Genomic DNA, 26534 nt, shown 5'->3' with positions numbered 1-26534 from the left:
AAGGAAAGCAGAACAATGACTTTTTCCTGCCCAGCTATTTCTTGGCATACATTTACCGCTTTGCTCAAGGTGCTTCCCCTGCCTGCCTGAGTTGTGAGTCAAACAAGGACCATCTAAACCAACACATTGTCTCTGACACTTGTCAAAAACTGATGTCTGGGAAGGAGTAGAAAAAGGAAGATATTTATGACTCTCCTCCCAAAACTCTGACCAGACTCCTGCACTTCTTAGTATGAGTTTTTAGAAAACCTGAATGAATTTTGATTCCATGAACTTACCTGTCTTCCCTCAACTGACACTGATGTGATTTTTCCTGGTCACTTGAGTAGGAGAGAAAGGCAGCCAGGAAGTGTCTAAAAGTCATCAAACCTATCTTGTTTCATATTTCTGTCTGCAGAGCAGGTGTTTCCTCTTCAGTGAACCAATGGAAGTAGACTGGTATCCCTCTGTCTGGTCTTTCCTGGCTCATATGGCATTCCTAAGGTGTTTCATATTTTGGATTCCACGGGGAATGGAGGCGGAGGGAAAGTTCAGAAACTCACCAACAGGTTTAGTAGAATTTAATAACAAACTCAAAAATGAAATCAGATCTATTCTGCATGTCAGAATTGTAATTGTTGTCCTTTTGTGATCAATGGGAAATGCTTTTTTTCTGATATTTGGCTGAATGTTTTACTGTTTCCATTCAGTCAGGTTGTCTGTCCTTAAGAATGGCTTACAAAATTTAGACATAGCAATCTTATTTCATCCCGGTAAGTGAAAACTCTTCGGATTTGGACAAACGTCTGAATTCTTAAATTCTTCATTCTTGTGAAACTTTGCATAAGAACTGATACCCTAAACAGTTCAGCTAAAGTAGAGTCAAAACTGGAAGAAGGCTAGAAGGAGTATCTCTGAAGTTCTTAGTTTTTACTGGATGTTTGTTAACAAGACAGTTTCCTAACCAAAGGGGAATGAAGGATATCATTAAAGCTCATCAATTTATACTGATAGCATATCACTGTATTTATTATCCATCCTTACAGAGTTCATTCATTAATTTGGTAGAGAACAGAGCCAGCTGCACTGTGTTCTGTTAAAGCTGTGAGTGTTAAAATGTCACTCATCCATAAAAAGAAAACCACTGAATGTTTTTGCATGTTCACCAGTTTGCTGCAGTCTTATATTACTTGTGAAATGTATGTGATGGCATTTCTGGGACAATCCTGCATGCAAGAAACTCAGCATTTCCATCTTCTCGAAGAAGCACATCCACTGGTGACATTAACAATGATGCATAAACCAGCAATGATAAATTAGACATTACACTTCCCAGCCTAACTCTGAGTGATTATGCTTTGAGAGACACCTCAGTTTCTTCAGTTGTTTCTATAGCATCTTTGTGTTTGTGTATACAGTCTGTGTGTGTGTGTAGCTCCAAATCAAAGCTGATGAAGGTGGGAGGAATATAGAAAGATGGAAGAGTAATGTTTACAGGAAAAGAGCAGAAAAAAGGAGATTTTTACTTATCTGGACAGGTAGATTGCTGTGGAAGGGAATATTTGATGGAAGACCCATGCAAATGTCAGGCAAGAAAGCAATACATTCTGACAGCTATCAGAGATCTAGCAGAAAGATGCCTCTGAAAAGTAAAGTGAAGATCTACAGCAGCAAACATCTCTGGTGTTTCCTGTGGAGTGGAGATGTGGCAGGTAAGACAGTAGAAATTGGATGATTTGGTACAACATGTCTAAAATCTGTCTGGACCTGCAAAGCAGGGAGGGAAATTGTTAAGCAGATTTTTTTTGCAGATCTACCAACCATATATTTGAGCTAGACATTGTACAGGGAAAAAAAAAAGGATACAATTTCTAGTGAATTTATTGCTTTTCTATATTACTCAAAGCTTGAATAAGCAAGTTGTCAGCTGTAGCTCACAGGGACAGTGAGGAAAATGGAAGACAGGGCTATGACAGGTTGGGGTGTTGGAACTGAATACAGAGAGGGAGAACATCTGTGAGCTGAATTTGAACAGAGTCCAGACAACTGAGATGTGAACATGTCACCTCCCAGTCTCTCTGCACAAAGGAACTTACATGGTCAAAAGTCATCTGGTCACTCAGAAAAGTGCCCTATTACTGCAGAATGGTTTGAAGAGGTACAGTGTTATGACCTTTCTACTTGGGAAGACTGATACAAATATAGTAGCTTGAATAACCACTGCTGCAGTCATTCCTGTATCAAAAATAAATCAAGATTCGTGCTTATCTTTCTGGATAACAGTTTATATTCCAGTGGGAAGGTGTCTGTAAATCAATCATGCTTCAAAGACCTTACCCCCTTGTTTAGCCCATTCTCCTGGGTAAGCAACAGATGATATAATGCAGTCCCTGCAGCTTACAAAGGATCAGAGCCTGCTTTCCTAGTTGTAGGAAGAGGGCAGTGTTTCTTTCAGTTCTAAGCTTGCCTCTTCAAGGAGGAAGGGGCAGTACGAGTGAAGTATCAAAGATGTTAATCAGGAGGAGGATTTTTATCCCGTGTAGAGATACTTCAGACAGGATAAAGCATAAATATTCAGTCTTGCTCACATAGGGAGATATCAGAACCACAGATTTAAGGGAGGAAGCATGTATCTAGACTAGGTATGTTTCCTGGCACTTAATTTTTGTATCTACATAAATTTCTGTCTGCTTTGTGGGTAACTGTTTGCATCTACCCATCTGATTAACCCTTGGAAAACTCTTACATACAAGTGGAGGCAAGAAGGTAATTATTTAGAGCAGCATTTTGCATCAATTCTCTTCAGCTTAGCTATGGATGGGTTTGTGTAGACACTAAGATATAGGTGAGACTATATTACTAGATTATGTGAGATTTAAATTACTCAAATATAGTCTCAAAGCATATGAGTATTTGAAAATCTGATTCTAAGTATAGTGCTGTATTCCATTTCAGTTTCCAATACTAGCCATCCAGGCTATTTGATAATAAGAATCTCAAAGCCTGAATACTCAGGCTGAATATTCCTTTTACTCTTGAAATTCTTGTCCTTTGAAAACCAGTGTTAAGCAGAGGTTGCTGGGTAGTTTTTTTTGTCAGATGAGCTACCATGTTATTTATACCACTTTATCCCCCCTGTGCATCTAAATCATCCCTGACTTAAAGATCACTGTTAAATAGTGTATTTTTATAACATAAATAGGAATGATTGCTATCTGGCCAAGTGGAACTGAAATAAAATCCCACAGTTTGTGATAATAGCTTCACACTGTGTCCTGAGGGCTGGTGAGCCACTGCAGCTCTATTGATTTCAAGATATTGCATACAAGTTCTTAAAATGTGTTATTAAACAGGATTTTCTCCTATTATTTGGTATAAGTAGAATGTGAAACACCCCACAAAATGCCACAGCAAAGGACAGCTGAGGAGGCAGGTGAACATGTCAAGAGTCATTATAATACTGGTGGTGCTCACCTTATTCTAACAGGGCCAGGTTTGTGTGAAGCACAGCCACACCAGCTCACAGCTGGACCTTCTATCTTGTTGCATGCCAAGTTCATACTCCTTTGACTCTTTCTTGAGATTTTTTAATCCTGCAATTTAAGGGAAATGAATTTCAGCCACCGGGTTCTGCATTGCTTTCTAATAGCTGTAAAATCACCCAGGTTCTTTGGAAATTACCCAAGAAGCATGAACTACAACAGACCTTTGGAAAATATTGTTATAAGTTCCAGATGCTCTTAGGAGTGTTTCCAACAGCCTTCAGTGATAAAGCCTGGAAGCTTTCCAAAACTGGTAAATGCATCTAATTCCCTCCAGGTCCAATAGCTGCTACAACCTCCCTCTGAGCCTTGAGCCATAAGCACATTGTACTTTTCTTGGGTAACTCAGACTCTTCTTCAGCAGATGATCAGAATGTAATCACGTTAGCAGTGAATTTTACATTAAAGCAATCCCAAAAATACTACCAATCACTTTAAGTTTATGAACCACATCTCTCAGAAATGAACCCGAGTAACGGGAATTGTGTGAGAGTCAGATAATCCTTCCAGCTGAAGAGAGCTGTTCTAGCAATTGTTTTAAGCTGTTAATGTGGGATGAAAGCACTGCTTTAGCTGTCCAACAGTAATAAATGGGGCTTTTTCTTACAGAGCATTTCTTTTTCTGACCATCACTTGATCAACTGTGTATTTTAATCTGATGCTGTAATGGTTTACCTCAGTTTTTCTGTTACTGCTTTTCAGCCCAGAGGCATTTTATTTCATTTACTTATATTCCCTATTACTTCCCTATCATGCATTTCCCATTATGATGATCACTATTGTTTTGAATGGTTCTTGGTCTGAAAGATACTGCAATTATTTTATCCACATGAATTTCAGCCTTGATGGGGTGCAGAGCAGGATTGCTGTTTTGTACAATAGGAGGCTTTATGTGTTAAATCCTTCCCTTTGACCTGTGCCATAGAGCATTCAAGCCTAATAATGTAAAATATCTGGCTGTGAGCCCATGACTGACTGGGTTGTAAGAACTAACCAAGTCCACCTGCCCAGTCAAGGGCAGTAATATCAGCTCTGACAGCTAAATCCAATTGGACTATGTGTTGGGAAAACCAAGAGCAAGTATCTATTCAGCTTCAGAGCTCAGCAGAGCTGTAACTGCCAATCTGAGACTTTTTTCACTGGATGGGACAACCTATGCAGATGCAGGTTTGTGTATGTACAAGTCCAAAACAGCAGAGACTTCAACATTTATCTGGGAGATTAGATTTGGGTTGCAAGTGCACCTAAACCTTCCATCTCTCTTCCTGATCCTGGCTGGCATGTTTTCTTTCTATTTGCAGAGATACCAGAACATTTTGTGAAAGATTCCTAAAACTACTGATTTGCTAAGTCAGTGCATCAAGTGAACCAAACCCAGCTTATCTAACAGACCAAAAAGAGATCTACTGAGTCTGCTGATTCCTCACAAACCACCCAGTTATCCCCACCATGGTGACATCCACCATCCAGGTGACAGGGGACAAGCTGAGGGCAGTGGTCTCTTGATCTTGAACAACCCATCCTGTTGTGTGAGGCACAGTCCCACAGTTTCACTGACAGTTTAGGAGCCTGAGCATCCATGTAGACAAGCTTCCAAATATATAGTCCACAAGGGATCTTTTCACATCATGGATTGTGATCAGTTTTCTTCTAAAAGATTTTATCTCCCTGGATCTATATGAGATTCTGGAGAGGTTTTCTTGCTCCAAGTCCTTTTCTGGCAGAAACTTCAGGACAATAAGATAACCTGGCTCTAGTCTCATACAGGTGCATTTTTAATCTCCCCTTATAGGAGAACTCTAAAAATCACTAAATGCTAGAAAAGAAATGACGAAAACAAATCTCTTATTGTAACTTTTTAGGGATTTTTACTTTCACCTGCTTCCAGTAACTTATTGGTGCATGGATTATTAGGATTTGAAGCTGTGTACTCTGCTTGGGATTTAGGTTTTAAATATGGACAGGCTTCAAAATGGAGTGTTAGACTGCACCAACAATGTTTTTCATCACACAAACTCTAAATTTTGTGTGTAAAACTATATTTTCTTGCAATTTTTCTTGAGTGTTTGTGGTGACTGTAATGTCACCATCTGTTCAAGAAAAAACAGCTCAGATGTGTCAGAAAGATTAAAGCCCTGTAATGTTCAAAAATTTCATATTATGATAAATCTATTTGTTTTCATTTAATATATGTCTATACTGTTTATTGTTGACAGTCAAAATGCCCAGCTATAAGAGTCATATGTGAGAAACTCAAGACTAACTGGATACTTGGGGTGAAATCTTCCAGGGAAGTTGAAAGCAGGTTGGTTTTGGACTTCAGTTTGCAATGTTTCTGAAATTAGGTCTAAAAATTACCTGCTTATTTTGGACCTCTTTAATAAAACCCTTCAGTTCAGAACAGACATTGCCTTGTCTGATCAAGTTGTGTTCAGTTCATTCCTGCATTTCAGCTGCAGCAATCATGAACCTTGATGCTTTAGTAAGAGTGATGCTATTAGAGACAGATTATACCAGGTTTAAAGTCTTACACCTTGGCACATGCAGTTTTCAAGTCCAAGTTTTGTGACTAAACAATTAATTGTGCATACTTGTTTTATCTAGTGACTTTAGGGTCAGTGACCCCTTTGAAAAATTAATCATATGATTTTTTTTTTCTGCAATAACTGTTTCTATTCTTAAAATATTTATAATGGAAATTATTTAAAGAGGTCCCTTTATGCAAAGGGATATTTGCCAAACTGCATGGGAAGCAGTGATTATGAGATCTATTTGTAAGTTGCTTGTTTCTGTAAGAGAATCCAACAGGATTTATGTCCCCTTTAGAAAGCAAACTAGAACTTACAAGAGGAACCAAATCTGACTATATTTTGGCAGGATCCTCTTCTGGCATTCAGATCCATTAATCTGCACAGTCTTATAGTTTCTGAACTCTTCTACTCATTCAGTGTCCAAATCACATATGAGATTCCCTCTGCCATGAAGAGTCCTCTTCTTTGACAGTGAGAATTAGAATCATAAAATCATAGAGCAGCTTGGGTTGGAAGGGCTCTTAAAGAACATCTTGTTCCACCCCCTACCATGGGCAGGGGCACCTTCCAGTAGACCAGGTTGTTCCAAGTCCCATTCAACCTGGACTTGAAGATTTTCAGGGGTGGGGCAGCCACAGCTTCTCTGGGCAACCTGTGCCAGGGCCTCCCCATCCTCACAGGGAAGAATTCAAGATTTGACTAAATTAGCTAGGTAATAAATCTGCATAATTTCATTCTAACATAAACCAGACATCAACTTCATAAATGCAAGGAAATGCAGTAATTTTCCCTCAGGCAACCAGGCCAATTTGTGGGAGTGCTGTGTGGGTAAGGAATGGATGTACCTTGATTGCAAGTATATGGTGTTGAAATAGTTCCCCTCGTTGTTTATACAGCAGATTCAGCAGCTATTCTGTGTAAGAAACCTGACATGTACTTCAGGATCAGACATCATTAGAAGAAACAGCTATGTTTTAGAAAAATCTGTCTCACTTTGGAGAAGAATTAGTACAACAGAAATGATCATCTTTTTTCTAGCTGGACGATAGGGTTGGCACATTCCTGGTGAAAGGCAATGGGTGGGATTCAAACAGCTTGTAGGGTTTGGAGGTCAGGAATGCTCCTGAGACACTGCAGATTTTGTCAGCTCAGCAACTCCTCTATTAAAACAAATAAACAAAGAAAAAACCCCACAGTTGCAATGTTACTAAAGTGCAAATTTGTATGAGTTGTGGTATGTAAAGTTCAAGCTGAAACATAAAGCATGCTTCAGCAGTTTACATTAAATGCAGTACTTCAAATCTGATTACTTTAGTATAGCTACAAAACGAAAGTAGGAGATGATAATCTTCAAAATCCCCAAGGCTGCTTTTTTCTTGAGCAATTTCAACCAAGATTTTAATCAGGACAAGTAAATGGGTGAAAAAGCCTTTAGGCATATATAAAACATACCAAAAATCATAGTGACAAATCTCATGCAATGGACAGGATCGGATGATACATGCAACCCTGTCAAAATCCTTTTTTACACTGAATTAAACAAGTCTCTGGGCATGTGAGCTCAAGCATGTGAAGAAGCGAGCAAATGTTTCCAGAGAAGTTTTTTCATAACCTGTTGAGTTTGTTCTTTTAGTTGGCTTTAGCATAAGATACCTAAAGCTGTCTAGGGTACAAAGTAACAGGTGCTTAAAAACTATAGAGTAGTTATGGAGAAGGCAAGATCTGAGGTCAGATCTCTACATTTTAAAATAGTTTTTTCTCCTGTCATGCTGTCAGTCATATCTCTATTAGTGGTTGGTACCTAAAACCAGAAGGACTGTATAAAGAGTATAATGGTGTAAACCAATTGTTCCCTGATGTATAAAGGGGGAAAATAATGTTTGACCCCTGTGAGCTGACTGGCGTATGTCTGGAAGTATGAGATTTAATTAAACAGATGGTAGCATACATTACTGCTTTAGAAATGTGATTAATCATTATAAATGTTCTAGGTCCTTTAAAAGAATGACTAGAGCATCTGGCTATGCACACTGCAACCGTGTACACCCACCTGACAGGAATCCATCTCCATAACATAGATGATACTTGTGTTTATGTTAATTATTCTGAATCTTTATGCTTCGGTTGAACGAACAAGTTCTGGCACATTCTTTTAAATAAGGCAGACTCATTCTGAAGTTAGACTGCATTTAGATTCTTTCTGCTGGTAAATTTTAGCATCAACAAAAAATATGTAGTGAAAAAAATCCAACCCTAACCCACCAGTTTTCAAGAAGCCTGGAGATGAAATTTGATGTAGAGTTTTAGACTAGGAAAAGGCAAACTGCCTTTGGCTGCTGTGGGGATACTTTTCTTCACTGAATCATTTGGTCAGTCAGAAGCCACAACATGCAAATCCCAGGCAAGTGCATTAACATTATTCCTGACGTATTCTAGGTGACTGTGATCACCAGCTCTTTTCAAAACAGCTCTCATGTTACACATACTGTTGATCCAAATTTATCAGCAGTCAATGAACAGAAGAACTTCCTGGCTGCAGTTCTCTGCCTTTCATGTATGTCACCCTAACACTCCTTACCACAGACCAGGTGTCTGAGGAGTATTCCTTATGCAGGAGCTTGACAAGTGCCCAGCAACCTGCCTGTTCTTCTGAGGAGGAAGCATCAACTCAGGAGGAGCTTGCTGGTGCTGGTCAGCTCCTTCTGGTGGGTACCTTTGGTTATGAGCTTGGTGATTTATTTGCTTCAAATAGATATTATATTTTTTAGTCTTCTATATTTATCCACATTCCGTCATTTAGTTCCATCTGCTGTACATGGGAAATGGAGTCTTTATTTTAGAATCCAAACTGCTGTCAGCTTGAGGCTTTCAGAGACTGACAGTGTTTAGGGATGGACAGAAGCCTTGTTTTCAGTCTGTTCTCTGAAGTGCATTCTACGATTCTGTGAATTTATGTCCTTTTTACTTAATTCATTTGTGTTCTCTAATTGCACATTGCTGGCTGATATCCAAGTTACACAACAAACATGCAGGAGATGTTTGGTGCCTTGCAGGATGGGGAGGTGTCCATGCAGCTCTCTGAGATTCTTCTTCTTGGGAACACTCTGAATGGCAGCCATCAGAACAGAGCCAGTGTTGAAAAACAAGTACTGTAGACTTAACTGATAACCCACCTCTGTAGGTGTCTATACATGTTTTCATTTGCCAAAGTCACATTGAGAGCCAGAGGTACTCAAAGCAGCCAGTTTGCTCTGTTTCTCTTGCTCAGCAGATCAATGGATTAATACTCTATAATTTTCATATGACTCTGAAAGGCTGACAGAAATAAACTTGCTGTAGAGGATCACCTTCCAGTTTCTGTGCATTTATAAATGCCATCTGTTCATATCTGAGAGCTGGGTGTTATGGTAACCTGAGTTTTTAAACTTGAGCTAATTGCAGAGTACATGCCCATACTCAGGGAGCACATATGCATGTGGGTGAATAATGCTGGCACAAGGATGGAGACAGGGAAAATCCAGAATATGGGAAGCCTTTGAATGATCTCTCTTTCCACAGTGGTCTGGTTGGAAGCAAGGAGGTCGTCTCCTCCACAAGCCCAGCAAGCAAGGAATGTTACTTGTAGTACTGCCAGATGCCCAGAGGCCAGGTAAAAATAACTGCTTTTTTGACCATGTAAATTGAACTTTGGGGAGAAGATGAGGGCAGGGTGAAACCTCTATGTCAAAATTTTACTTTTCATGTAAACTTTGAGATACCTTGTGCGTGATTGAATGTGAAAGTGCCACCAGTTCATTCCATCTGTACAAAGAAAAGCTCTTGATTACTGTGGCCATGGAGTGAATTTGAATCACCCTGCACAAAACTCCATGTGCATTTACTGAACTTATAAGGTTATTCTTCATAGCAAGTAAATTGGCATATGTACATAGAATTTTCCCAAATGCCTTGTGCTTTTTAAAGTGGCTTTCAGCATGTGGCCATGTAGATCTAATAGAAGTTAATAAAACAATTTCCAAAAGTTGGACACGTACACAGCCTCGTTCCCCAAAGTGGACTCTGGTATTAGCTGTATCCTACTGCTGTTTTCCTGCTTTGTGTGTCCATTAATTATGGATCAATTATTCAATTCTTTAGGAACTCAGGTGATAGCTGGGCTACTGAGTTGTGAAATTAAAGCAATGCCACAGTGAACAGGAAAGAACATGCATTTACTTCAGAACCATCCTCCTTCTATACTAATATTCCTGGGACAAAAGCATTTTTCTTCAATCAATAGTTAAGCCGATTCCTGTGATTGTCCTTTTCCCCACACTGCTTCCAACTCTTCTAGCATATCATTTATCAAGGCCTTCTTTCTGAGTAACAATCTTTCTATATCATTTATCAAGACCTTCTTTTTTAGTAACAATCTTTCCACATTTTTTAATGGCACAATCAAAATCTGAAAGCCAAATGCCTGTTATCATCACAGGCACAATTCACTCTGCTCTGTGTTTCCTAAACAAAGCACAGCACAATTATCAAAAGGACAACTTCTTTACAAAGTGAATCTTGAACTTCAGTCAAATTTAGCCACTGAGGATCAGCTCAACAAATAGAGTATTAGTTTTCTATTTGACACGCTGGAAAAAGTGTCAATCCAAACCAAGAGCAGCAGCTTCTCAGCTACTGGGACCAGGAGGAGCAGCACCCTCCAACACAGCTCATTTTGCAGTCACTCTCTTGCTTATGATTTCAATTCAATTCCTTTAATATGTGGCTGATGAAGTCAGTTCCTCTTTACCTTTGGGGAGTGAAATTTCTGGTGACAAGTCTTTCATTAGTAAGAATTGTTTGCTTTTGAAAAATGCTCTCTAGTGTAAGAACCTGAATAAATTTGAACACAAATATTTACACAAAATCAAACTATGCTAACAAATGAAGATAATGGCCTGTTTTTCATTGCCTTACCCTTTGTTCAGTCATCTACATCAATCAAGTTAATCAATTAAGCAAATTACAGGAAAAAATCTAAGACTTTATAGCGTTTTTGCATAGGAAAGAAAGGGAAATTAAGTTGATATTGTTTTCAAATATCTGTCCTTCTGCTAAAGTACCAGGTCTTTACAGAGTGCTGTATTCAATGCCCAGCCTCCCTGCTAATAACTGCTGTATTGTAAGTTATGTTTAATAATGCAGCATGAAGTCATGGCTGTATACATAGGGAGGAATGTCTGTGCTGCTGAGAAACAACCTGCTGGTGTCAGAATTCTTTAAAACCTCAGGACAAGGGGTGTAAACCAGTTTGTGCCAAGGTTTCCTCCAGTTCTATTACAAAATGCTGCTTCTGTGGTATGTAACCAAAGGGTTATTCACACCACCCACCTGAGGCTGCCTTGGATGTTTCAGCAAAAGGCTGCTTAGGTCCAAATTTGGGACCCAACCTTCCTCTGTGGTTAGTGAAAAAAAAATTAAGGGCTTCTATTTCATTTCTGACACCAAGGTTAGACATCAGATGCTGTGCAGATTTAAAAAACTCTTTACTCTTCCAGTTGCAAACATTTCATGTTTGGCTCTTACCAAATCTTTCAGCTTATCTTAGTGTTCAGTCTCGAAAGTATAATTTAAATTTGTGACCCAGAAGGCCAGGCTATAAAAAAAGTTGATTTTCTTGGTTTTTTTTCTTGCCAGGTTACCTGGCAATTCCAACTTGAGTAAAGCAGAGCCATGGCCTGAAAGACATGTTTGTGATTCAAGCTTGTGTAGGAATAAAAATGATTTCTGGACTTCTTGGGGTTGGTTTGGTTTGGTTTGGTTTGGTTTCCAGAGAGGCGATCATGACCTTCTGTGATGGGAAAGATTGTCTTCTCTCATATGGTCTGTGAAGGTGTGAAGTATATAAAATGAAAGCTCAAAGTGTTTCTTTTTTACCTTTTTTTTGGGGAGGTTGCATTTTAAATGGCAAGACAACTTACTTCAGGGTAGTCACGTAGCAATGTTTTTTGGATTGTGTAAGTAGCCTGCAATACTGTGCTGTTTTGTCTGGGCTTGTACATATGATACTTTCAGTTCTCCCTGAGTGGGAAGCAAGAGTGTGCCCTAGGAATTCAGAGCAACTTTTTGGTTGCATGACTGACACAGAGTTACAACATAGAGAATTTTTTTTAATTGAAATCTTTAACCTGTGAAAAAACTGGGCTGAAAGTTAGTTTGTCAATTTGGAAACGAAAGGGTAAAGCTTCTCTTCGTTTATTTTGAAAGCTTCAGCCTACACATATTTGCCAGTTTCTTCCAAAAAATACTGCTCAGGTGTAATAGCTACCAAAGGATGGTGAGATGGTGCTCTGCTCTGGTGGTTAGTCATTCATTGACAAACTGCCTGCTTTTGCCATGAGATATATATGGCTTTTAAAGAAAGAAAATTTAGGACCTTAGACTAGACAAGAGCAGCATAATGTACTATTTCTCCATCTAATGAAAATGTCAGCTTCTGTGGCCACTCTTCCTTCTGCCCAGGAAATTCTGTGCCTTTGAAAGGCAGGAGTGTTTTATACAGGACAAATCTTATTAAAAGGACTCTTTCCCTCCTAATGGAATATTTCTTGAGGTCTTATATTATCTGTCTTTATGAGGTTCATCCCCACTCTCAGGGTCAGACTCATCCATCCTCATTGATGGCCGTACTAAGTGTCCATGTGTGGAAGTCCCTAGAGAGAAACAGACCTGGAGGGGATCTGAGCTTTGTTCATTCCTATGGTCTGTCTGGAAGGAACACCAATAAACTCAAGACCAGTCCCCTTCAGGTTTCAAATTCATATTCATGGGGTGAATACAGACATCTTCAACTTACCTGTGCCATAAGGCATATTGATCCTATGGATGAGTTTGCCCAAATCTGCTGCCAAACTAGAATTCATCTTGCAGCACAGGCACAGCAGGATCCCCTACAGAATTCAGTTGTGCAGGAACCAGGGACTGCAAGCTAAGAAAACTTGCATCTTTAGACCTCAGTTCAGCAGTCCTTTTAATGGGGCCAATCATACCAGCTTTAAAAAGCACCTTGAGCAATTTAGATAAGCTATTTAGTAAGCAGCACTATTAATAGACCCTCTGACAGCCAAACGGGGATAACACTTCTCATGGCTATAAATTAGAGAGTTTTTCCCTTTCTCATGAGGAGTAGTGGAATAGTGCTACCAACCATGGCAAACACATTCCCCGATTGCTTTTTCCTTTCTGTCTAACTTCAGAATGCATCACTTCGGGGACTGTGTATCACTTACTGAATTGCTCCTGTTTGCTCCCCCTGCTGCTGCCTGCTCTGTCAGCAGTCTGGGATCCAGCCGGTGACATTTTTCACTCCTTACCTCAGAGGCACACGGTGCTGTCCTGCCCAGATGCTCGTGCACGCCTTCCTGTGAAGTCTGAGGATAGAGCTGTTCAGCTGAGTGATACTCGTAGCAAGAGGGGCAGGACTTGAGGAAGAAAATCAGACAAAAAGCAGCCTTGCCTCAGATGTTGAAGACAATTGGGGAAGAACTTGATTTCTATTTAAAGGGCACTTCTGCTTTGCCAGTTCTGAAGTGCAATGTGTGGAAAGGAGAGATGATTATGCCACACAATAGGCTGCATATAGACACAAAAGAAGGCTGAAATTAAAACAGATTTCGTCATATAAGGCATGATGTAATGATTTCTGTCATGCTTACAGCCATAACTGAGAATAATAATTAATTACATACCCAAACAAAGAAAATAGTTGAGGCTGCAGGTAGTTCATAAGTAATAAAACTAAAGCCAATCTAAAGGCCAAGAGGCTGAGAGCATTTTCTACTTTATTAATTAATTTTGATCTAGACCAGAACAGACTAGACTAGAAATAACCATCCACCTGCTCTGAGCACCCTGCCAATTATTTCAAACTACAGACCCAAATTGCAATATGAACAGCTCCCTGCTTCTAAGAAAGCACAATACCCACTCAGATATTCCTACCTCTGCTTTTCCACCAGTACTTTAATTCATTTCTCTTTCTCCCAGTGCCAGGTCAAGTAGATGAATATTGCAAGCACTGCTGGTAGATGCAAAAGCAAAGTATTCTTTTCTTTTCCTCACTTTTCAATGAAAAGTAGGGAATGTTGCCTAAAGTGCAATGAAAATACGTTGCAGTGTCTGTTTTTAGAAGCAGGCTTGTAAATTATTAGGCTTTTGTTCCTTGTTCTGACTTTTCTTGAGAGACTGCTTTTTCTCTTCTTTTCTGTGCTTAGCTACTCTGTAATATTTTGACCTAAGAACTTCCTCTCTGCTCTCTTCTACCTTTTAACTCACTAAAGCTCGAGAGGATGAGTAGCAATATTGCTTTTAGCAGGAGAAAGGTATCTGAAAATCTGCCAGTGTTCTAGCTATTTAACCACCACATCTTTCTCTCTTTTAATCTCAATAGAGGTTAAGTTCAACAGTAAATCATGCATTATCCTAAAAGAATGAACACCTTAATAGTTAAGATTCTTAACAATTTATTTAACAGGTGTTGCTATTATGTAGATATAAACCAAGCAAACTGTTTTTTCCAAACACATGAAAGTGTTTCTGTGTTACAATAGTTGTGAAGCCATAGGTGAAAACCTACCACCCTGGAAATCAATGGCAGAACTTCTTAGAGTGCCAGTACCTAGATTTTCAAACAAATTAAGTGCCCGAATCCCTTTGGAAAGCTCAAATCAGTCACAGGCAATGTCATCACAATATCCAGATGGTTTGGGTGGGGTCTGTAAATCAGTTTACAGTCTGCAGAGTAACCCCATGGCAGTGAGAGCAGAATTTAGCAAAGGACTGCTGAAAGAGTTTAAGAGATTCAGATACCCATATCCATAATTCCTCCTTCCACTCCTGCTGCAAATATTATCCATTCATCTGACTTCCCACAGCTGGCCGTGAGGCTGCAGACACACATTCTCTTCTGGAGTATCTGTGCTGCTTGAAGAGGTTCTGCCCCCAGCCCAAACCCATCTGTCTGCTCTCCCTCTTGCTCTCTCCCTAGTTTTCAAGTCACCTGATATCCTCCAAGTCTTCCAGCTGTCTGTCCAAATCTCACTGATGTTACCAAGAGCCACTAAAGGCTGGGCCACAAAGTAAGAAATGAGGAATTCTTTCCCCGAAAAGGAAAAACATTTTTTTTTCTTTTCTAATCAAGGAAAATAAGTGGAAAAGATGACATCTATTTTTTTTCAGCCCAAAGTCCAGGACAAAAGGTGGATTTCTCCTTGGCTTCACCCTATTGTTTCCTTCATGTTTTATAGAACAGAAAAGCCAGCATGGTAAATGTATGTTGTATTTCAGATCTGATCTGAATTATGCTGCAGGGAAACCCATCCCTTCTCCAGGGGATGCACAGGATCCCCAGGGATGAGAGGCTCTCTGTATCTTTCCCTCTCTCCCCTACTTCAGTATGGAATCCTTAAGTTTTGGTACAACATGTGTCATCCAAGCTCTGAGCTGAAACTTGATGTGCGTATTTTTTGCTGTTTCATTTCAGGAGATGAGCTCTCCTGGTACATAAATAAATCTGAAGGTGACTGCACCAGATGAAATATTAATAAAAACTCCTCCTTCCCACTTCTCCCATATCTTTGGTGATTCTTCATGTCCAGGCAAACCAGGTAAGTGATTTTCTGAGCTGCAGCAGATGCTCCTTCTGCCCTTACGGCCCCTCATAAGCCCCTGTTGCAACTCCTGAGCCCTGAGCTGGCTGCTCCCAGTATTTCTGGTCCCTGTGTGTGCTGCAGGCTCCCAGTGCCCTACTGTGCACAGCTCCTCCCTGCTCACCATATGCTGTATTCCCTGAAACTTCTTTCTGGTCAGGTTTAGTTACTCTCTCGATCAGGAACAATGTTCCCCTTCCCAAAACATTCACCTAATAATGCCCTTTCAAAGGATTTTGCTGCAGAGACTGTGAATAAACAGATGCTCTCACAGGGAAACTGAAAGTCTTTGCTTAATCAAAGGGTGTTGCGTGGCCTATTTAATATTAACAAAATTGACTTTTAAGCATAATTCTCAGAGAGCTTTGATACGCAACTTGCCTTCTCTGTTTCATAAAAAGGCTGAAAAGTGCTTCAGCATTTCTAGGTTGTTCCCTTCTGTTGTTTGAGTAGCAGCAAACAGTTTTGTGTTGCTCCTAAGTACCTTTGCTTGGATGCAAAAGCATATTTGAAATGGTATCAAGACCTCCTTTAAATTTCCTGTCCAATAAAAGGAGAGGAAAAAAAGGTGTGGATGTGGTTTCTAAAATTCCATATTTGGTGCCCTTTAAGTTTTGCAATCCCATGTTCTTGAGATTCCTTACAGACATATTGTCAGGCTTAGAAGTGACTAAAGGTGAACTTTATTAAATAAATTCATTATAATGGTATTTCATAGGTTTGGGCTTGCGATTAGTGGATTGTAAATTTATACTTTAAGACTAGAAGAACATGATCATATAAATTGTCTTATTGAAGTTAACAGGGCTGTTCTTTGAAGAAAAATGCCACTCAGCAGAACACTTAAATGTATGCATAGCTCTAAGCATATGTTTAAGTTCAAATGAAGTCAATCTTTTGGTTTTAAGAGGGCTCGACTGTGCTTTTTTCCTTAAAACATTTATATTAATATACAGGGTGGCTGCTGCAATAGCCTTGGGGTGTCATTAATGTTTTAAAAACAATAGTCTTTCTAAGCACTCATGAACATTAGATAAGAGAACTACTATTAGTTGGCAGCAAGCTTAAGGCCTTAAAAACTCTGTCATCTGATAGTTTATTAAACATTCATATGTATTTTACAGATGCAAAGATGTGCATTTAACTGCATTCCAGTTGCTGGAGTACTACTGCCATGTGTTGTAAATAGAAAGTTGCCAGAGTGCAGTTCAAGAATGGTGGTAAGGAAAGGATTTGCTATTTCTAGTGTTTCTGCCTACATACTCAGAAAAAAAAATGTTGTGGATTTGCTCTGAAAGTCATTTTCCTTGGATTGTTTTGGAATATCCCTTCCCTTGTAGACTGATATGAAGGGATGGGAAAGAGCTTCCTGTGGTCATACTTCTCTGTGGTGGGCACAGCACAGCATGATGAAGGAGCATTGCTGACACAGCAGCCACTTCAATGCATCTCCCTTACAGCAAAAACTGCACTGTGTAAGGGTAGTTTGAAGGCAGAAGTTAATTTGTTATATTTCTGTAACAGAGACACCTAATGTCTTAATTACAAGAAAGTGATACAGAACTAACAGGAACACTCTACATTATTAAACAAGGGTATGGAGGTTGAATGTATTTTTTTCTCTATACACGCAGAGCACTGTATATACAAAGAAAACTTTTAAAGTAAGCATTCCAAATCTAACTCTCAAGGTCCTTATCATAGGTAATCTATCAAGAAATGCAAAACAAACAGCACTGTTAATCCCCCTGCTTCATAAGTGTATCTGTGAGTTACTTGGCAGCACAAAGCTCCACAGAGCACCATTTCCCTGACTGAGAGAGAAAATCATCCCATAATTTTTTCTCCACCTTAATTTCCAAATCAATTTTTACAAGAGACTCAAATTGTTTCATATCTGCAGCCACCACTCTCTCTGAAAGTGAAGGATACTGCTACTGTCCTGTTGGTGGCCATAGTCCAGTTCATACCTTAAATTGTCCCCAAACCTACTGACTGTCCTTTAGTAAGGAGTTTCATTCACATCAAAGAACTGAATGAAACACTATATCAAAGGTTATAGTCCCTTTGGCCTAAGGATCCTTTTATCTAAAGTAAGAATAATGAATGAAAAAACAGCAGCAGTGATGATTGAACAAATCTGGCCCCTTCATATTTGAGCAAACCTTCCTGGTCATCATTTTACATGACTGAGATTAGCCATGTTTTTGCAAATGACCAGGTACATTCATAAAACCAGGGAGAGGGAAGGACTGTAATCACATAACCCAGGAGCTCTTTGTTGCCATCTCTCATCTGGAGCCTGAGCTCTGCAATATAACACCTCGTTGCTGTTGTCTTGAAAAACAACATTCTCATTTGCAGAAATGGGCTGATAATATGATATTTTTTTAAAGTTCTGTTCCACATAAATGCACAAAAGTAGCAGGTTCACATCACTGTACTTTCTCCTGGATATGAAACGGTGCAATTCAGAAGAAATTCAACACTGCCTCTCCTTTAAAGCCATGTACAGATACACATGAATTGAAAATAGCAAAAGTCCTTCCTTATCTTGCTGTGGGTATTGAGAACCAGTACAATGGGTAAATGTTGATTAAATGTCAGATACACTGCACTGGGCAGTGCTTTAATCAGTGGTTTCTATATATTCAAAAAAGAGATGCATACTTTCAATTAAAAGCTCTGTGGAAATAAGAAGAATACAGTAGTGCTCTTGTCAATAGAATGCAGAGAAATACCAGAAGTCCCACTCAAACATTTCCAAGCTTTTATACAGCAAAGTTATGCAGCTCTCAGAAATATATAATATCAGAAATGTAAGCTTTTAACATTGCTGTTCTGTTCCAGTGAATGGCAGTAAGTATGATATTTATAAAGTTTTGTTTTACCACTCAAGGACCCAGTATAAAACCTATTAAATTTGTGATTAGAAATATGTTCTATTCTTTTTCCGAATTCCAGTCTGTACTCTGGAAGTCAAGATGCAAACTTCCTGTCACAGGCATTGAGAATAAAGAAGGCTCTTTGCCAGAGTAGGCACAAATTGATGCCTGAATAGCTTCATTTTTTTAATGCATTTGCACAAGACTAAAACTTATTAAGCAGCTTATAGGATTCTGGTGCAAAAGAGGTAACTTCCATTCCCCTCTTCCCTCTGATCTGGTTCTCAGGAGCTGAGAAAAAAACAAAATAGTTTCTGTCGTAACAATCAGCAGGATAAGGTGAGTGGTGTCTGAAGAGTGCACAGGGAAAGGGGGTGTTCTTACATGTTCTTTTCCAACTTGAACCACAGTTTGACTTTCCCATAGAGAAAATTCTCACTGAGCTGGTGTAAGGGAGCTGTGAGCAAGTTATCCTCTGAATGTTCATGGGTGATTTCACCTAGAAAAACAGAGACTAGATGTAGTCCACTCACAGCTGGATTGAGTGGACAGAACTGACTGGGCATTAATCCTTAAAATACACTGTGATATGCAAAAATTAGGCAAGAGTGATCAACCAATATGGCATACATATGCTCACTACTGCCAAAGTTCAGAGCTGTTGTGGTCTAAATAATTATCCAACAGAAAGATGGAGATATTTGTTTTGGAAGATCACCTCAATATTTGGCACTGTACTTCTTAACAGATTATTTGAACAGCATTTGGGAATCAATCTATTGTTTTATTTAAATTAAAATTTACAGAAATAATGTAAAGTTGGCCTGTGAGTCTTCTGAGCATTCTTACAAATTTCTTTTGTTTTCAGTTCTTCCTTGAATTAAAAATAAAGTTCCCATGAATGGAAATTTCCTCTGGCAGTTGGTATTTAGAGAAGCACTTCTATAGCTGCAGCTTAGCGTGGATGTTAAGGAATAACAGAAACTTTTTAAATTATAGAACTAATTATCTACACGCAGCTGATCAAACACTTTGCACTTCTAGCTGTGAGCACAGCTCACCACATCTGTTGGCCTCTCCCTGGGTGAGTCTGAGCTGCAGTTGCTGCTGTGAATGTTGTGGAGTGGAGACACACCAAAGGCAGCATTAAACTAACAAGCCTTGGATTTGTTAGTGTGACAGCACAAAGCTTAGTGGTGGCTTTTTGCCTGGAGTCTCACCCAGCCACTTGCTGGGTGTTGGAGCCAACAGAGAGTTTTGGGGGTGCCACAGAGCTGGGCAGCTGCAGCTGCTGTCAGCTGTGAAGGCTAATGCTGCTTGTCCTTCACAACCTCTTCCTTCTACTGTTTTTTGGTTTGTTTTGATTTTTTTAAAGTTAATTTAGTTATACAGAAAGCTCCCTGGACCTACAGACTGAACTTAATGTTCTTAGAGGACAAAGGGATGACTGCAAATTGGCACAACATCAAATAGGGAAAGAATCCAAGCAGACTTGAGGTAGTTTATCCCTCCATGAAAAAATTGAGTATCCTTGACTTGTAGCTAAGTGCAAGAGGAAATTTGTTGGGATAGGTCCAGTGTTGTCATGAGTATATTGTATTGTGACTATTATTTAATATTCAAAATATCCTTTTCTCACTTAGGTTTTGAGGACTTGTAGAGTTGCAGAACACAAGCACTATTAATGTACAATGTACTTACCCTCAACTATCACACAAATGGACTGTGTGTTAGACTGCAGGAATAATCTATCTGAAAACACAGAGATTTCCACATGCAGGACTGGAAATGCTTTCATCCATATGCCTTGGGAAACCCTCCACTCCTATCCTGTGCATAGTCACTTACTTGTGCTGCATGTCCAATAGTAATCCATATATCCATAGTAATAAAAAGGCATGTGGTGTTCTGTTCCATGTTTATGGATAAGAACAGTGCTAGAAAGCTTTATGATGCTCCATATTCTCTTTGAAAGTAGAAATGAAAAAGCAGTTGAATCCTGTTTCTTCAGCCTCCTGCCATTCCTCCCCTTTCAGGATTAGCAATTGTCAGCCCATTGTTTAAAAATCCCTTGTCCTGGTGCTGTTTGCAGTGCCCAAAGCACTCGCTTTATCTGACTAACAAAAAGCTTCTTTTTATTGTTACTTTTCCCTCCACTGAGTGAGAGAATAAGGGCAAGTGATTTTTGATTTAACCTCCTGCTGCTGAGTTTTCAAATTTTAAATTGCTAACAAAAAAGAATGCATGTTTTCAGTGCTAAAAGCTCTGATTATACCACAGTACAAATTTATAAAAATCAAAGGCAGGCAGAGAATAGCAAGCGAGAGATACGTGACTCTCTATCTGCTGGTCTCCTGTAATACAAATTGAACTTTCTCAAGAAAGCAGCTGTAAAGAGAGAGACTGTTTTACCAAGCCTTAGACTGTATCCATTTTTGATAGATTTAGTTAACCTACAAGGGAACAACAGTATTGACATATATCACTTTGAAAAATGCCAGCTGAACGAGGTATTTTTGTTTCCTGGGTTACATGCTGAAGCCATGTCATTTATTCTGCTTTTTTTTCTGTCCCTGCTAACACATTCTGTTCCTGTATTTTATGATTATATGTTCACTCTCTGAACTACCCCAGAGATATCGATTACATTTTTGGAGAGTGAACAGTATTTCAAGCAGCCTATAGGGAACTCTCACTTTTGTTCCTATTTATGTAATTGTTTGGACTGGAAATATAATTAGATGAGTAAAATTATTATCCTAAGGCTCCTTTAAACCTGGTGAATAATTTTTGGTTGGAAGATTTCTGGTTCCGTAGTTTTCCTCACCTGACATCGCACATGAGAAAGAGTTGCTTCTAAAGAAAAAAACTGATGAGATTAGTTAAATTTGGGTGTTGCCTCAGTGGGTTTTTCCTAAGAATTAATCACTGCCTAGGCCTGTGCCTTCAGAGTCTCCATCCTGGAAGGATAATGAATATTAAGGAAAGGAACCTTTAGATTTTTTGAGTCTTCATTAAAACTATGGATACAGTTGCCTGCTAAGGCACCTCATGATGCAGACCCGGCTCTGGGATTTAAGATTCGAATCTGTTAAGATTCGGAGCATGACCAGAAAACTAAACCAATATGGACAATGTCTCCACTGCTTTTACTCACAGCCTGTCTGGTGAGAGGAGTTTGGGTCAGGCTTGTTGAGAACAATTGATGTGAACAAAGCTTTTACACGAGAGTTGTTCTGCTTTTCTTTCATTCTCTTTTCTTCTATTTCCTACACATATAGGGCAGAGTCTGCTCTCACTGTGGTGTGCTGACACCCCATCACATTTGTGTGCACAAGGCACAAGCACTGCTGTGATTCACACTGGTGTGGCTCAGGACTCTGGTTTGAGCTTGCAGCTCCCTTCCTGGGAAAGCCATCACTTGTTATTTAGGTAGGGAGTTGATGGTGTTGATAGCAGCTCGGAGCAGCTCTGCTCCCAGGCCGGTGCCAGAACACAGATGTGTGACGTGCCATATCCTTAACAGATGGACATGCCATATGCCATTAAAAGTGGTTATCCAACTTTCTCTCACACTGTGGGTGAACAGCTCTTCTCTTTTGCATCAAAGCCTTAACAGGCAAAAAGCGTGTTAGCTCCTAGAGGAGGTAAGAAACTCAAAGGAGGATTTTGTAGATGTATCCCAGAGTTTCTCAGTGCAGAACATTTGTAACCCTTTTCAGGGTCTGTCTACCTGAGAGGTTGCTGTGCCCATATTCCTGGCTGTGGGAGTTATCTACTCTAACTCATAACCCTGGGATTACTCTAATGCACATCCAAGTCTGAACTAATTTGCTTTGCTTTTTCTAAGGCAGGCCTGGAGCGTGGCTAATGTGGTCATGGAGCATCTGGAATGGCTTGGCGTACATGAGGAACAAGCTCCCATCTCCACAGAGCAAAGGCAGGGCTTACAGAAATAAACTTGGGTGAATAGCTGAACTCAAGGAAGGAGTAGTTCCAGGGGAACTTAAAAAGGAGTAGAAAGCTGCATAATGGCCTAAAAACAGCTACACACATGATTTATGTGCTGATTAGATATCTTGGTTAGGTGGGACACTTCCAGGCCAGGCTTCAGGTATTGAGCTGTTCCTGTGTTTTCAGCTCACACTTGGTTTTGGACCCATGAGTGATGCTGCAGAATTGTGTGGTTAAGTAGTTTGATGGACTATTGTATAGGTCCTTTCTGATATTCAGGAGGAAAAATTATTGCCATTCCACCAGTCAGTGGTGGCCTTTATGAGGAAGCTGAGATGATCCAGGTTTTATCACTTCAAGATGTGATCTGTGTCACAAAAGGGACTAACCCCATTTTGGTGAATGGCCAAAAATGTTTACAGTGGTAAAAAATTGCAATTATACTGAGAAATGTAGCTTTTATAAAATAATTTGTCTTAAAAGACAAGTCTCCTGTGAATAGCATAGACTTTTGCTGGAAATATGCCAGAGCAAGACTGTTTCAGAGCTGATTGGTTTATCTTTCCTCTCACTATAAATTTAGTTAATTCAGATGAATGACTGGGCTTTGATCTGGTTGGTATTTTTAGGTGGAAATGATACAAAATGGGAATCAATTGGAAAATATTTGGGGAAAGTCTTCATGGGGAAAGTCTTCATAGGTAAAGTCTTCCTAGACCCAGGCTAGCTCCTGAGAGTTATTGTTTTTCTGTCCCAGGTTATTCAGAAACCTGGAAATGTGGGAGGATTACAATGAATGGCTTTGATTTGGAGAGTCTACAGCATAATGTGAGACATTAAAACCTGCATATGGAATTGAATAATGAAACTACATACAGATTGAATAATGCTGAATCAATACATGAATGGAAGTGTGTGACAGGGGTTGCTATGGCATCTCCCTCATTTAATAAAGGAATAAATAAAGGAATGGAAATCTCCATAAATTGTCTCGGCAGAAATTAGAGCTGTTCCTAATGACTCTAATATATGCAGTAGCATCTTTGAAAATTAATTATCTTCCTTCATAAACAAGAATGGGGGGGGAGTTTGATCATCTTTAAAATTATTTTGTCTAAATTTATGCCAATTCCAGTAGAACAGTCCCTGAAGCTTCACTGAGGGAGCAGAGAAGTTATGAGTAGAGATCTGTATGAGTGTTTTGTTCAAATACTTTCTACTGTGTGCTGGAAGTGTAAGAGGACAGGGATAAATACACCACAAAATACAGTTTCTTGGAGAATATGGAACCTGAGTCTGAAAGCACTTGGGCCATTAATTTTATTACTTAACTTAACAGACGAGGGGTAGTAACAGGATTTACTTGGTGCCCTCAAACTGGAAAACCCACACTTATATTCCAGTTGTGGATGTGGGGCTGCCAGACCACATCCTTCCATATTTAAAACCAGGGTGTACACGGAATTAATAGAATTACACAATTTGGGTGTGGAGAGATGAAAGGGCAAGCAAGTTATATACAATGAATAATTAATCTCTGAAGTTATGATCTGGTTTTACTTGTCAAACATTGATTTTCTCATTTAGCCTCGCTAGGATGTGATAATATCACACACATTTGAACAGTTTAGCCTGATCTGTGACTTTCAGGGTATGGTGTTATATTATGTGTCGTCAATCACGTGCTGTAGTTCTTCATGTTGAACAGGAAGTGCTGAAGCTGCACATCACATCTTGTAGCTGTTCAGATATGTAATCTACTGGCAACAAATATTTTCTCAGTAAAATCTTTTATTGGTAAAATCTCAATTATTTTAGCAAACGGTTCCCAGCAAATGAATAGCAAAAGGACATGTTATGGCAAAAGGGAATATAAAGAAAATTTGGATGAAACTTCTTAATATGTTTTTTTCTTCTGTTTAAAGGTTGAGTGGTTGAGTGGAGGTTTCTCTGTGCTTGAGCATTTGTTACCCCTTAAATGTATCACACCCACCACATCTCCTACTGTTCCTAGAGAGTGTACCAACCTTTAAATGAATAATTTAAAGCTAAGTTAACTTTCTGGAGAAGGAGTCTAATGAATAGATGTAACTGATGCCTGCTAGTTATCACATTCCAGGGTACTTGATGAATAAATTATCTTTTTTTCCCCTAGCATGAAACAGTCCTAATTTTTGGAAATGCATTTGCTCAAAATATCCCTCAAAAAATGCATGCAAAATCAGGCATTTTTATGTGCAAAAGACCTTCACTCACTTGAGTCACAGTCAAGTTTGTACTTCAACAACAAAATGTAAAAACCAAATGACAAATGATTAATGTTTTCTTAGGAGAAAATATCATTGTTTGTTTGCAAAATCAGACATTTTTATGTGCTTGATTTAAAGCCTACCAGTCACATGAAGGTCTCCCACTTCATGCAGGTCAGGCAGATGAAGAACACGTCTTTCCCCAGATCTTTGTGAAAAGAGAAAACAACTCTTTGATATTCAAAAGTAGTCAAAAAAGATCATTCAAATGGCTTCATATCTCTTGCTATTTGCCTCCATTACAACACAGCAAAATAGAGAAAATATGTAAGAAAACCCTTCACCTTATGAGCTGAGGGCCTATGTAACATCCCTGTTCCAAAGGGGGCTGCACTTTCAGTTACTTACAGTCAGTGTATTGCTGGAGTTAATTAAAAGTATAAATAATTTGCAACAAGGGGATGAATGGGGTTGGGAAAATTGTTTGTCCACATATTGATTGCAAATGCATTTTTCAAATTCCTCATGGTCTGATAAATCCTACAGGTGGCAGAAAAATTTAGGCCAGTTCATTAGCTGAAGACTCAGCACCATTTGAACTGAATTCAAAATTGCTGAGCAGTTTTGCCTTTTTGTGGCTCTGCTCTGTAAATCAGCAAACAAAATTTGGCAGCTGAGTACTTTATTCCCAATAATAAACTATGCTTGAAAATGTACTTGCTCTCTTCTATGGATTTGCACAGATGCAATTTTCTTTGGCATGGTGTCACTTTTCTGCCAAACTGTATTTTGAAATTTAATGAGAAGCTAAAGGATGCTTATTGACTTATTAATTGCTTTTCACTTATCCATTAGGCTGCATATTCACCTTTTTACAAGAAGATATGCAAACACCTTTTGGCCAAAATTATACAGTAGAAAAGGTTATAGCCACCCTGATTCACAAGGGGATTTTACATGTGCCCCAGGTAGGGACAAATAAACAACTGAATTCACTATAATATCACTTCACGCAACTTTCTCTTGCCACTAGTTAGGTCTTAATATACTTAGAAGGTTGCTCTTCTAATTTGAGCTGTGTGAGACTTTGGCTGGAGGCTACTTCTGTGTCCCAGTGATAAAAGAAGACATAAAACAACCCGGTGCCTGATCATGCTCCCTGGCTGTCAGTGAATCATGTTTAATAGCATCTCCATTGCAGTTTTGGCCAATTTGCTTGCAATGGCATCCTTTTCCATGGGCTTGCTGCTCAGCAGGCCCTGAAGCAATCTATGAATAACTTCCCAACAGATGCTGTTTATGAATTGAAGCAAATGGCTTCCCTGTTTCTCTTTTTTCTCACTTCAATAATTTTCAGTTACATTACGATGAATATTTATAGTCCTATAGCAGTGCATAAAAATGGGAACAAGCAGACCTGTGCATTGTTTCATACGTGAGTGCTGTTCTAATGGCTTTTGGCTCAATGGATTTAATAATGTTCTGTTGATGGACTGAAAAGGGAATGCAAATTGTAGATCAGTCACTTCCATTCACAGTGTTAGCAGGCTGGGCATTGATGGAAGACTGTATTAGGAACATGTACAGAGCATCTTATCTTCTGGAAATAATACACCCCCTAATACACACCTACAATACCTTTCTACTCAGCTTTACCTCCTATGAGTAATCCCAACTAACTTCACTGTTAAATGCAGGATTTAAAGTACTG

At 39.2% G+C, this 26534-nt stretch overlaps 1 long non-coding RNA gene across 1 annotated transcript in view; it reads left to right on the top strand.

Moving 5' to 3' along the window:
• LOC127471668 (uncharacterized) overlaps positions 1–26534 on the top strand; it is a 101073-nt gene that overhangs the window by 56023 nt on the left and 18516 nt on the right. The window contains exons 7-8 of the long non-coding RNA XR_007904729.1: positions 15570–15693; positions 16860–16955. This is a non-coding gene — a long non-coding RNA (uncharacterized LOC127471668). The remainder of the gene's footprint in view (positions 1–15569; positions 15694–16859; positions 16956–26534) is intronic.

Source organism: Manacus candei, unplaced genomic scaffold (genome assembly GCF_025592945.1).
Source record: "Manacus candei isolate 608988 ecotype Guabito, Panama unplaced genomic scaffold, ASM2559294v1 h1tg000025l, whole genome shotgun sequence".
Classification (NCBI taxonomy): domain Eukaryota; kingdom Metazoa; phylum Chordata; class Aves; order Passeriformes; family Pipridae; genus Manacus; species Manacus candei.
The sequence above is the reverse complement of the archived record's forward strand: the minus strand, read 5'-3'. Positions and strand labels throughout refer to the sequence as shown.